General features: G+C 43.7%; 1 protein-coding gene across 2 annotated transcripts in view; it reads right to left on the bottom strand.

The window, feature by feature from the left end:
• The window catches only part of LOC114570782 (uncharacterized), a 645,073-nt gene that overhangs the window by 293,866 nt on the left and 337,705 nt on the right, over positions 1-13,502 (bottom strand). Inside the window, exons 1-2 of one of the 2 annotated variants that reach the window (XM_028601342.1) lie at positions 5,849-5,879; positions 5,398-5,477 (exon numbers count right to left, since the gene is read on the bottom strand). The exons of the other annotated variant lie outside the window; for it this stretch is intronic. The gene's annotated coding sequence lies outside the window, so the exon portion shown is untranslated. Of the gene's footprint in view, positions 1-5,397; positions 5,478-5,848; positions 5,880-13,502 lie in introns of those variants that run through there. 2 annotated transcript variants of the gene reach the window in all.

Raw genomic sequence — 13,502 nt, 5'->3', positions numbered from 1 at the left:
GAGACATCCCAGTGGCAGCGCTGATGAGAGAGTTGTGGGCGTACTCGACCCAGGGGAGATAGGAACTCCACGAGGTGGGATTGCGGTAGGCCACACACCGGAGGGCCGCCCCCAGGTCCTGGTTGGCCCGCTCGGGTTTGCCCGTTGGTCTGGGGGTGATAGCCGGATGACAGGCTGGCGGTGGCACCGAGGGCTTGGCAGAAGGCTTTCCACACTTGGGAAGAAAACTGGGGCCCCGGTCGGAGACAATGTCCTGAGGAATGCCATGGAGTCTGAAGACATGGTGGACAAGGAGACGAGCCGTTTCAGGGAAGTAGGTAACTTGGACAGGGGGATGAAGTGGACTGATTTTGAGAACCGATCCACGATGGTGAGGATGACCGTGTTGCCGTTGGAGTTGGGCAGTCCGTGACAAAGTCCAGGGCGATGTGGGACCAGGGCCGACCGGGGACCGGAGGGGTGGAGCAGACCGGGCGGGCGGCTGATGGGATGCCTTGGCACGGGCGCACACCTCACAGGCTGCCACAAAGTCCCGGCAGTCCTTTCCATGGGGGCCACCAAAATCTCTGTCGGAGCAGGAACAGGGTCCGGGCCATTCCTGGGTGGCAGCTGAACTTTGAGGCGTGCGCCCATTGGAGGACCTGGGAGCGGACGCTGGGGGGCGTGAGGCGGTTAGGGGACCGGGTACCAGGGTCAGGGTCCGTGGACTGGGCCCGGGCGGACGGCGGACTCCACGTCCCAAACCAGGGACGCGACCAGGCAGGAACGGGGCAAGATGGTATCAGGTTGGGTAACCGGGTCGTCAGTAGAATGGAGACGGGACAGGGCGTCTGGCTTGGTGTTGCGGGATCCGGGACGATAAGACAGGGTAAAGTTGAACCGGTTGAAGAACAGGGCCCACCTAGCCTGGCGGGAGTTGAGTCTTTGGGCGCTCTGGATGTATGACAGGTTTTTGTGGTCCGTCCAAACCAGGAAGGGGTGTTCAGAGCCCTCAAGCCAATGTCTCCATTCCTCCAGGGCCAGTTTCACTGCCAATAGTTCCCGGTCTCCCACGCAGTAGTTGCGCTCAGTGGGGGTCAGGCGGCGGGAGAAGAAGGCGCAAGGGTGGAGCTTGTGGTCAGCGGGGGAGCGCTGGGACAGGGTAGCGCCGACGCCCACATCTGAGGCATCCACCTCCACCACGAATTGAAGGGAGGGGTCAGGGTTAGTGAGGATGGGGGCGGAGGTGAACTTTGTTTTCAGGAGGGAGAAAGCTGCAGCGGTTTGATAGAAGTGGGAGTGGGCCACTCCACAACAGCCCGGATTTTGGCCGGGTCAGCGCGAAGCTGCCCACGCTCAATGATGAAACCGAGGAACTGTACGGATGGGACGTGGAATTCACACTTTTCAGCCTTTACAAAAAGACGGTTTTCCAGAAGCCGCTGCAGAACCAGGCGGACATGCTCAATGTGTTGGACTGGGTCGGGGGAGAAGATCAGGATATCGTCTAAGTAAACAAACACAAACCGGTGCAAAAAGTCACGAAGGACGTCGTTAATGAGGGCTTGGAAAACGGCGGGGGCATTGGTGAGGCCGAATGGCATTACCAGATACTCGTAGTGCCCTAGTGGGGTGTTAAATGCCGTTTTCCATTCGTCCCCTCCCGGATCCGCACTAGATGATAAGCGTTGCGAAGGTCTAACTTCGTAAAATGGCAGACCGGGAGAGGGACTCAAAAACAGAGTCCATAAGGGGAAGAGGGTATTTGTTTTTGACCGTGATGGAGTTGAGCCCCCGGTAGTCGATACAAGGACGGAGGGATTTGTCTTTCTTGGAGACAAAGAAAAAGCCAGCGCCTAGAGGGGACGATGAGGGGCGAATGATGCCAGCAGCCAGGGAATCTTTAATATACTGCTCCATAGCTTCTCTCTCCGGACGGGACAGATTAAACAGATGGCTAGACGGGAGCGGGGCGTCCGGGAGGAGGGAGATGGAGCAGTCATAAGGGCGGTGGGGGGGGTAAAGACAGGGCCTGCTCTTTACTGAACACGGTGGCAAGGTCATGGTACTCTGAGGGAACGAGGGTTAAATCAGGAGGAACGGGAGGAGGGTGAATTTGGGTGGGCTTACCGGGGGCTCGAGCGGACAATAGGCAAGATGCATGGCAATGAGCGCTCCAATTCCTGATCTTCCCCCGCGCCCAGTCTACGTTGGGGTTGTGCAGAATGAGCCAGGGGAGACCCAGAACGATAGGGTTGACGGGGGAGGTGACGAGGTGAAACGAGATCGACTCATGGTGATTACCCGAGGTGAGGAGGCGGAGCTGGGGAGTGCAGTGAGTAACTGTGGTGAGGGGCTGACCACTGAGGCCGGTGGCATGGAGGGGAGTATCTAGGGGTATTTGGGGATGGCGAGCTGCCGAGCGATCTCAACGCCTAAAAGATTTTTAAATCGCACCGAATCAACCAACGCCCCCAGAGGAAAGCGATCCCTCCTGCCATGATAGGGAAACATCCAGCAGGAAGCGGGAATTGAGAATGTCGGCTCGCCAGAGCTCCCAAGGCTACTGGCGAGCCGACTCTTTTGGGCGAACCGGCAGGTGGACAGATAATGACCGGGCTGACCACAGTAAATACACACCCCGCGAGACGACGGGCGCTCCCGCCTCCGGGGTGAGGCGGCGCGGCCCAACTGCATGGGTTCGGTGGAGGAGGAGAGGGAGGAGCCGGGGTGCCGCCGAGCGCGACTGGGAAGGCGGGGAGCAGGGACCCGTGGTGGCGGAAGGCAGGACCGAAGAGGAGGAGCCGCGACCCCGCGTTTCTATCCCTCCCGGAGACGATTGTTCAAATCGATGGCCGCTCAATGAGCCCATCGAGGCTCCGCGCTCGCCCCTGGCAGCCAAGGGTCCTTAATCCGCTCACTAAGGCCGCAGGAACGCGCGAACGGAGAGCCGGGCTGTTCCAACCCGATCTAGCGGCCAGAATGCGGAAGTCAACGGAGTACTCCGCGACGCTGCGAACCCCCTGCCGGGAGGCGCCATGAGCCGGGAAGCCTTAGCCCTCCCTTGCACAGGGTGATCAAACACCTCCTCATTTCCCCACAAAGGAGGAGTATGAGGAGAGGAGGTGAGGCTGCCCCTTGCTCACAGAGGTGTACCACTCCAGGGCGCGGTCGCGGAGCAACCCGGCGACGCAACACACCTTGGCCTCGCCTGAGCTGTAGGTTAGTGACTGCCTCCGAAACACCAGGTCGCACTGCACGAGAAACCCCTCGCAGGTTCCCAGTATGCCGGAGAATTTCTCGGGGGAAACTGGGGACTCGAGAGGCGGAGAAGCGACGGAGGATGCGACCGGATCGTGAGGGAGCGCGAGACAGAAGCGGGCTGAGAGACATTAATGGGAGGGTTGGACATGTCGGAGTAAGGAGACTGGGCACTCAGGCGCGGATCTCTCGGTCAGGGTGCGAATGGACTCGGCCATGGCCTGAATAGCCGAGGAATGCTGACCGAGCAACGCACCCTGAGCGGACACGGCGAACAGCAAGTCCTGGGGCGGGGGGTTGGGAGAGTCAGAGGGGATTGTGAGCCTGCTGGGTCCATGATGGCTTGATCGTTCTGTTACGGTTAGGACAGAACGGACCCAAATGCAGAACTCAGCACAAATCACTTTATTAGGAAAAGTGGGAAAGTGAATGGGGAAGTGGGGAGGTGGATGCCAGAGAGGGGAGCACAGGCACGGGGGCTGGAACCGGGAACAGAGGCACGGGGAGACCGGGTCTGAGAACTCGACAGGGAAGTACTGGAGCGCGGAGAGGCGAGGGCTGAGGCAGGCTGGTGCAGGAAACCGTGAGGGGGAACTGGATGGAGGAGCCAGCTGACTGGAGGCAGAGTGACGAGGAAGGCAATGGCTGAAACAAAAAGACAGAAAACGGATTACAAAGATACAAGCAGAAGAACACTCAGGGAATTTGTAGAAGCTTGAGACGCGTGTCACCAAGTAGGCAGGAGCAACGATCAAGCGAAGGTGGTGAGTCAATCCGGGGTTTATATACTGGGCTTGATTGGAGTTGATGGCCGGCAGGTGTGTATGGTGGGAAGAGCGGTAGTGAGGAGGCGAGCAGGTGTGCGCAATCAGCTGGCTGGCACAGACAGGAAGGGAGGGGGGAACACAGAGAGAAACAGAGGCAACACAAACTGACAGCAAAACATGAGGAAAAGAAAAACAGGAACTCACAGCCAGCCGGACTCCAACCACCACAATTCTGACTCAACTCTGACATACATGAGTCTGTGATTATCCATCAACATACATTCCTCTAATATTAGTCAAAATCATTCATAATTTCAGCTTTTTTGACTCAAAAATTAGGTATAATTTAAAAATCCAATCAGGTTTATTGACCATGAATTGATGCATGAAAAATAAGTGTAAGACTAGTGGTAATAAGTTGGTGTCCGTGGTGTCTTTACAGTACTGGTGGTAGTGGGAAAAGCGACAAAAACATTGAAAAAAGTGTCAAAAAAAGGGAAAAAAAAGTCAGAAAAAGTGTCAAAATCACTGAAAAAAAAGCGACGTGTTAATTTTCTATTTTGACCCGAGAGGAGAACAAGTGCACAGTCGGCGGGGGAAGACAACACGAGAGTTAAACTGCTAACCCGAATGCTAAAGTTAAAGTTAAGTTTATCTTATTCTATTTAGAATGTACCAGATGCATCAAAGGCATTTTATATACTGTATATTTCTAATAAAAGATGAGTGCCTTGGCTTCTTCCTTTTGATTTGCTCAAATTAGTTAATTGGAATAAGTACCGACAACTTAAGATTTTTTTTGAAATTCTACTTAAAACTATTGAGTGTCAGTAGCATTAACTTTCTTTTGAGTTTATTAAACTCGGATTTCTTGATTATTAATAACTCTTTTGCAGTTTAAATAACCACTACTAATACATTACATAAAACTCTATAGTTTTAACATTATTTATATCCTATTTTATTAACAGAACAAATCAACAGCTCTTGTAAATAACATATTAGAATCATTGAATCGATATTTGTTTCGACACAGAATAGGCAGAACCAATACAGTACATATGTACAGTATATAGTTATGTCAAATACATTTTCCTAATGCATTTAAATCTGGTGCATCTCCTGACCTCTGGCAAGTCTTTTAAATGCTCGACCAACAACACGACAACACTGGACCGACTGGAGGGTCCAGCACAGTTAGAGCTGTTAAACATTTCACATTATGGACATTTATCAAACTGAATTAACACTTTACTATTTCTTCTTTTCTTTAGATTTTTTAGGGACACCTTTGAAAGGCCTGTTGGTCTCAGGAGCAGAGCAGCAGCTGATGTAACAAACAGGAAGACAGACTGATTCAGCAGAAAACCATCCAACCTGTGATCCATACCTGTGTTTTAAAGTCCTGGTCAACCCAGAAAGAGGTCCAGAGAAATGGATCTGAAGTTCCTGAAGCTGTTGACACACAGACTACAGAAACACACACAGTAGTACGTTCATATGTTCAGTTATTAGTTATGTCAAATACATTTTCCTCATGCATTTCTGAATCAGAAAGGGTTTTATTGCCAAGTACGTTTTTTAACACATACAAGGAATTTGTTTTGGTGTTGTTGGTGCACGTCACACATTCTCTAAATGGAATATTAAACAATATAAGTATAAGTATAAACAATATAACTATACGTATATGTACACAGTATGTACATATACTATATATATACATTACAGCAGAGAGAGTACAGTGGCATGAAGAGCCAGGGGTGGAGTGTGGATTTATGTCTGGTATTACCTCCTGATATTATTATTTTAAATTATTTCCAGTTTCAAAGTGTTCTTACCTGTGTTGTTGGTCTGTGTTGTTGGTCTGTGATGTAGAGGAGGCAGAGAGCAGTTTATATATCTGTAGAGAGGGAGGATGCTTGGTGGTCACATGATTTCACAGAAACAGTTTGGCTTCAAAATAAGTAAATAAACTAAAAACTAAAACAGGTCAGGAAACAGTTTGACTTCAAAATAAGTAAATAAACTAAAAACAGGAGGTAAAGAGAGGACACTCGGTGGTCATGTGATTTCACAGAAATGCAGGGCCGGAGTGGGACTCATTTTCAGCGCGGGAGTTTTCGGCCCACTTCACTTCCCAACTGACTATAATAAAACAATGTCATTAAAACATGAGTATATACTGTAAGTCTGCAACAGCGTACTGTTCTCTACAGCCTTGTAATTCGGTGCATTTCTGTAAAATATTTCCGATTCAGTGCAAACACAGTGTTGCTTAATAGGGGTGTAAGAAAAAATGTATACACTTGAGTATCGCGAGATTTTATTTTGCAATACTGTATCGATTTTCAAAAAGGCAATATTGATTTTTTTTTAAACGTTCAAAAATATTCCCGTAAGACAGTGGTTCATGTTTATGTTGTGTTTAAACCCCCTACCGCTAGATGGCTATGCAGAAACGCACCACTAGTGTCCTTGCCCAACAGTGCCTGACTTTTTGCTAGAAGCTAACAACGTATGGCTGAACTTTGGCCTACTTTAGCATATCAACATTAGCTCACTAAGAACCTGGGAACCACAATCCCAAACTGGCAGTTTGATTTTCTGTGTACTGAATTGTTTACCTAAAGTAAACTTCTTTGACTTTTATGAACATCATGTCAAATTAGTTTTTTTTAAATTATACTTTAAAAAAATCCCAATATATCGCCTTACGCACAGTATCGAAATATATTGCAATATATTGAATCGTGACCCGTGTATCGTGATATATATCGTATCGCCAAATTCTTGCCAATACACAGCCCAATCGCTTAATAATGTAGATTTATTAGAAAGGTTACTCACAGTATACTTCACAACACCATGTAATGTACATCAATATCAGCATCTATTTTCTCTCCAAATAAGTGTTCACAGACATCCAAACCTTGAAATGAAAAAAAAAATATATATATATATATATATATATATATATATATATATAAAAATAAAGAATAAAATAAAATGTATTGCAATTTCTAATGACACCATAATTTTTTACTTTGTATATTATTTCATTTAGCTTTCTATTTCCTTTCAGTGGTGGGCTTTTTATATTTTAATTTTAATGATAAAAAAGCATAATGGGTCACGTGTAACATTTGGGCATAAACAGTGATTATATTGTATTATGTTTGCTTCTTCACACTATGTGATACAACAGCTTACCTACAGTGTGCCTTCCACACTAACAGCAGCTATGCACACTACTGGCTCTACTGCTGACACTATCTTAACCCTGGTGCTGTGAATTTGAATGAATTTATATGACATTATACCTAATTTTTGAGTTTAAAAAGCTGAAATTATGAATTATTTTGACTTATAGTTAAGATCAAAGGATACTGAGTGTATCGCAGACTGGTTTATGTCAAAGTTTAGTCACAATACTGTTTTAAAACCATTTAAACATGTTTATAAAATTGAATAAAACGCCCAAAATTCAATAAAAGTAATCATTAATTTTACGTGCAACGATCACTAGATTCCATATAACATACATCCATACATCCATGTTATTTTTGGGCATTTTGGTTCAAAGAAACCCATATTTCTGATATTAAAACTTTGAAAATGGGTCAAATTTGACCCTAGGACAACCCAAGGGTTAAATGTTATGAATTGTCATCTATGTCAGAACCTGAAGGTTTCCCTTCTACCCACAAGTGCATCTATGATGATGCTCCCCTCTACCTCAAGGAAGTCCTCGCCCCACAACCCTCTACACGTTCCCTACACTCTGGTGCAGCATATCTCCTGAAACCCCCCAGGACCAAGCTCCGTACTATGGGCGATCAGGCATGTTGCTCTGCTGCTCCCAGGCTGCTGAAGGCTCTCCCTGACCACCTGAGGACACCACAGACTGGGGATGCTTTTAAAGCCAAGACGTGTGTGTGTGTGTGTGTGTGTGTGTGTGTGTGTGTGTGTGTGTGTGTGTGTGTGTGTGTGTGAAGACTATAAAGTTTGGTGTTTTTGTTGAAGATAAGAAGGTAGATTTTGTTCTCTACAAATTGGTGCTATTAGCAAAACATTTGATACATAAATGTAGATATTTTAAGACCAAACCCTCCCTGATCCATTGGAAGAATGAGTTCAATCTGTTGTGTAAGTCATTGAAACGGACAGTTTATTTCTGTTTCCCCCTGATTGCCAACACCTAGAAGAACACTTTTCAAAAGCTGAAAGGAACTGTCATTATTGTTCTCTGTGTGATTTCAATACATTTCTGTGAGATTTAATTTTCCGTTTACTCTTTTGTCTCTATAGTCTTTCGTCTCTATAGTCATAACAATGTATACATTTATGGTACATCCCTGCAGCATATCCTTATAGCCCAGTTTCTCCTGAAAGAAATGATGTCTAGAACTTGAGTTCTACAAACATTATTACACAAGGAGACCAGGGGAAACAAAGTTGGGAACAAATGGCTTAGACCTGAGAGGGTTAAACTATTCTGGACCCAGCTTCTTATGTGTTTATCCATCCCATTTAGGATTGACACATCTCCCAGAACAAATAATGTCGGGCTGAATGGAGCATGGGTCCCTGCAATCTGACATAGGTTATCATGCATCCCGGTCCAAAGTTCCTGGACCTCGTCACAGGGCCAGAGGACATGAAGTCCTTTATCTCCTAGTGGAAACGACTTTCTGCCTCTCTATGTTACCAACACTCTTTCCATGCATGAGTTTTTTAGCTTTGACAAAAGTGATCTCTAATGTTTTCCCCACCCCTCCAGCTAAATGCCTCTTCATACGATTTCAACAGAGACAAAGCTAAATAACTCAGATAATGATTCAAAGTTATTGTTGTCGAATCTTTTACTTTGTAGTTTATTTTTGTTGGTTTGACATTTATGTCTCTTGGTCGTTGTGCATTTTTAAAAATGATGTCAGCATTTTGAGACTACAGAGGTGTCTTTGATAAATCTCTGTAGTAGAGCTACAGCAGCTGATGATGCGTTCAACTGACAGTAGCTAAGTTTGCATCCACTTGTCAAACGAATTATCTGAAGTTCGGTAAAAAAACTCATGTGAATAAAGCGGAGTGTGAAAGTGTTTTTCCATCCAACGGCTTTAAAGCGAATAAAAACCTGTTGCGTAATGACGTCACATGCCGCTTTGCGATTAAATTGGTATATCAAATTGATTTGAGACATTTTAAGGTGTTTCCGTTCATTTTCGCACTGAATCGCACAACATTCAAGCAAACTTTTGCGAACAAAGTTTTGCTAGATAAAAGTAGTTGTTAATATTAGAAGCCAAGGAAGCTCCGATGGGCCTTTGACCGAGGATCTGATCCAGCTCATCAAAAAGGTGGAACTTGCCTTTTATTTTACCCTCTGACACCACTGGGAGACAACTCTCTTTTTTGAGACATGTACTGCTGTTAGAGCTCCTTCCATTTACTCCGCAGGACGTCCCACGGCTTGTCCTAACCTTTGTTGGACATTTCCTTCGCGAGTTCTTGATAAATTATGGCATTTCTTAGATTTTTCCTATCTAAAATAGCCGTTATATGTTTTGCTTGTAAATTAAATTCAAAAAGTCTCTCGTCTCCTCGCTCGTCATTCTTCATTAAGGGGAGATGCCCCAAGATAAACCATAATTTTTCAACTTTGTGATTGGGCAATTTTGCTTCCATACATGTCTTCTTTCAGACTATTGGGAAAGAAACATCCAAAATAAACATTAACATGTTAATTTTACACTTTTTACGCCTGTAACTTTCTCCTAAATTCACCAAAAATTAGCATTAGATAATGCCTCACTTGCATATTTAAACAAAACATTTAAAAAAAAAGTTGTAACACAAAAATATATTTGTGAATGTAAGTAATCAGCCGGGGAAGATTCATGCTGATATCTGTTAGTCAAAGGTTTTTATTAACATGTCTAACATTTTATAATCCATTTCTTTAAGGGTTTTACTGAGGGCTTTGTTCAGATATAATTCATAGCCTGATTTGTTACATTTTATAACTAAAAACGTGGCAACAAAATGGATTTTTTATGCTGTTGACAGCATATTCTGATTTATGCAGCGATAAAAGGCAATATCTAAATCTAAATCTCCCTCTGTAAAAACCTTTGACTCTAATATGTCGACAAAATGAATGCAATTTTGAACCTGGCTTTATTTAATGTTCACATTTCTGTTCTTGTATGCAAATTAGCGCATATTTAAAGCTACATTGTGTAATGTGTAATTCTCCCATCTAGCTGTGAAATTGTATATGACAACCAACTGAATATTACTTTCTAGCACCTCCCATTCAGAGCGCGTTGTAACTCCTACGGTGGCTATATTATTCCAAGAAGTACGACTTCGTCCGTGAGTGTTCCTTCTAGCGTAATAATAGTTTTACATTATTTTGGTACCATTTCATTCCTAACATCAGCTATCAGGTTCCCAAACATATGCAAGCTAACATTAGTAAAGTATCAGTGCTATGGTTATTCTGTATGTTGTACGAGATTAATAGTGTAAGGCAATGTTTACAGCGTAGGAGAGAAGCAACGGAGGTTTGTCCTTTTAATATATTTCTCTGAGCAGTATGAACAATGTCAATGAAACCAAAATGAGCTCTTAGTATCTCCATCGTTTACACGCAGCTGTTCTAGCTCAGCCAGTCTGTGTTACAACTGCATTACGTGAGTCCAGGGAAATCAGGACACATATGATTATGTTTATGTTACAAGGTAGACAATCCTTTTTCATCATTGACGCGAGGAAAAATATCCGAATGTCCTAATGAAGAAGGCTCAGTCAAGATTGTTCTTTTTGAGAAAACTTAGATCATTCAACATCAGCACAAAGCTCTTAATTTTTTTTAATCAAGGGATTTTAACTAGTGTTCTTTTTTATGCTGTACTGTGCTGGGGGGGCAGTATATCTGTTGAGGACAAAAATAGGATAAACAAGTTAATCAAGAGAGCTGGTTCAGTTATTGGTCTTAACCCGGATGAACTGGAGGTTACTAGAAGCTCTTTCAGTGAGCGATTGGTAATGCCTCGGTGCTCTAGTGAGCACATGAGAAGGTCTTTTGTTCCCGCAGCGGTTAGATATTTTAACCAACACTGTTAACTGTTGGATATTATTCTTGTCTTCTATAGTGTTTGTTTTTTACATTCATGTATTGTGAAATTGAATTTTTTTTAAATTGTGTCTGGGCCTATTAGTCTCCTAATGCAGAAATATTTATTTATTTTATTAATAATTCAATCCTAGATGGTGTTCTAGCGTTATGCACAACCATGCTATAGTTAGCCAAGCAAGTAGCAACTATAAAACTTTGAATTTACACAAATAGACAGAATTACCTTTTGAAAGAAAAACAAGCAGGCAACTTCGGCGTCCGTTTTAAAATATTGCTCCTTATGAGCTCTTTATTGTTCATCACACCCCCAAACGGCATCGCCAGACACCGCCTACAAAGAGTCTGGGTCTGTTCCAGGCTTTTTTTTTGCCACTGTTGCACTGAATGCTTGCTCTTGGGAGGAATTACTGGAATTTTTGGGGCTTTGTAAATTAGAGAGTGTGGTCTAGACCTACTCTATCTGTAAAGTGTCTCGAGATAACTCTTGTTATGATTTGATACTATAAATAAAATAGAATTGAATTTTCATCTTGGAAAAGCTACTCCAATATTAACTTTGGTCTTGTTGCTTTGCCTGTTGTGTTGTCGTTTTAATTCTCTTTTTAACTTCCTTGGCGACTCCGTTACATGTCCTCGAGAATAAGTGTGATCCTCCATCTTCAACTGGCTTTCAAATCTGCCGGCAGTTAATAAGTAATCTTCTCTCCCTCCATGGCATTCGTCACGTGTAAGTGTAAGTGGGCAAAAAAACGTAGGTATGTCCCTCTTTGGCTAATGTATTTTAAAGATGGAGGCGCAACATGGTAGAATACATTCGAGCGACTTGCTCGTATGTATTCTGAATGATACGTACGAGCAGGGGCGGATCTACCGGGGTGGCATAGGGTGGCAAATGCCACCCTAAAAGAAAGCCTTGCCACTCCTGCTGCCACCCTAGTTGGCAGCAACAAATTAAAAGTTATGGCCAATTTGACAATTTACGAGCATGAATCTCCAATGTCCGACTACAACTGTTTGCTTCCACCTCTCACACATCTACCTCTCATCACCTGTGTCTTACCTTAATGCCTTTCCTGTGATAATGCCCCTTACTTCTATCATACTTCTATCTCCTATTACGTGAGATCACATTGTACTGTCACCTCAAATTCAGGACATTGATTGCATGAGTTTGTCTGTATGAGTTTGTAAATGGCAGCCTGTGCCCTTTTGTAGTGTGTACATACTGTTTCTCATCAAACTGTGATTAAATTCAGTAAATATACGTCTGCCATATGTTGCCACCCCTCAAAAATTCCTGTCCCCCCTCTCGCCACACCATAAATATTTTTCTAGATCCGCCCCTGCGTACAAGAATACTTTGATTAGTTGGTGGAAGTAATTACATGCACATATTTGTGAAAGAACAAAGGGCGTTTTGCTAAGAATCAACTCAAAACATTACACAATGGAGCTTAAAGGAGCGCTCTAGATTTAATCATTAAAGGAGGCGGGACTCGCCCGGAGCCAGAGGCGCTTCTGCTTGAGACTGCTGCATGTCATGGTGAGTGCTGATTGGATGATACACGTCTAATATCTACCAACCAGATAGTGTTGTGGGCGGGACATGAAGTGAGACTCAGTGGTGAGGTAAACAGGAGCAGAGGGAGAGACTCAGAGCTGTAGCTGAGACAAAGTAGAACACCTTTTATTTCATTAACTTTATAATAAATCACAGATACAGATCATCTGCAAACTGCCAAATATGGACAGAGCCTTTCAGCTGCTGCTCCACGACGGTGGAAGCTGCTGCCTTCACATATCAGATGTGCTCCCTCCATTTCTGTTTTTATATATCAGATAAAGACACATTTTAACTCTCTAATCTCTCAATCTGGTCTCATCATGTCTATCATTCTGGGTTGGGAGCTGCTGCTTGTTGTTGGTGTTGGGATCTTCTTTTTGGGTTTTGATATTTACATTTTAATGTTCTTTTATTCAGCACTTTGGTCAGATTAACGTGTGTTTAAATGTGCTCTAGAAATAAACTTTACTTACTGAAAGTTAACATTAGAAACATTTTATAGACAAAGAGATATGTTGCTTATAATAATTAATCAGAAATCACAATCGGAACAAGTTTGATAGTTGATTAATAATGTTTATTATACAGACGATAGATTATAGATATAGACCAAGATGTAATAACAAGTTTATAACACTGACAACACTGCAAGATACAACTATTATAAATGCATTAAAGACAATTCATATTACTTCATATATAATATACAACATCACATAATCTTTAGATTTAAAATAAAACATCTGGAACACACAAACACACAAACACAGACAGACAGACACACACA

This window comes from Perca flavescens, chromosome 16 (genome assembly GCF_004354835.1).
Source record: "Perca flavescens isolate YP-PL-M2 chromosome 16, PFLA_1.0, whole genome shotgun sequence".
In the NCBI taxonomy this organism is placed as follows: Eukaryota; Metazoa; Chordata; class Actinopteri; order Perciformes; family Percidae; genus Perca; species Perca flavescens.
Note: the sequence above shows the minus strand (reverse complement) of the source record. Positions and strands in the feature narration are given on the sequence as shown.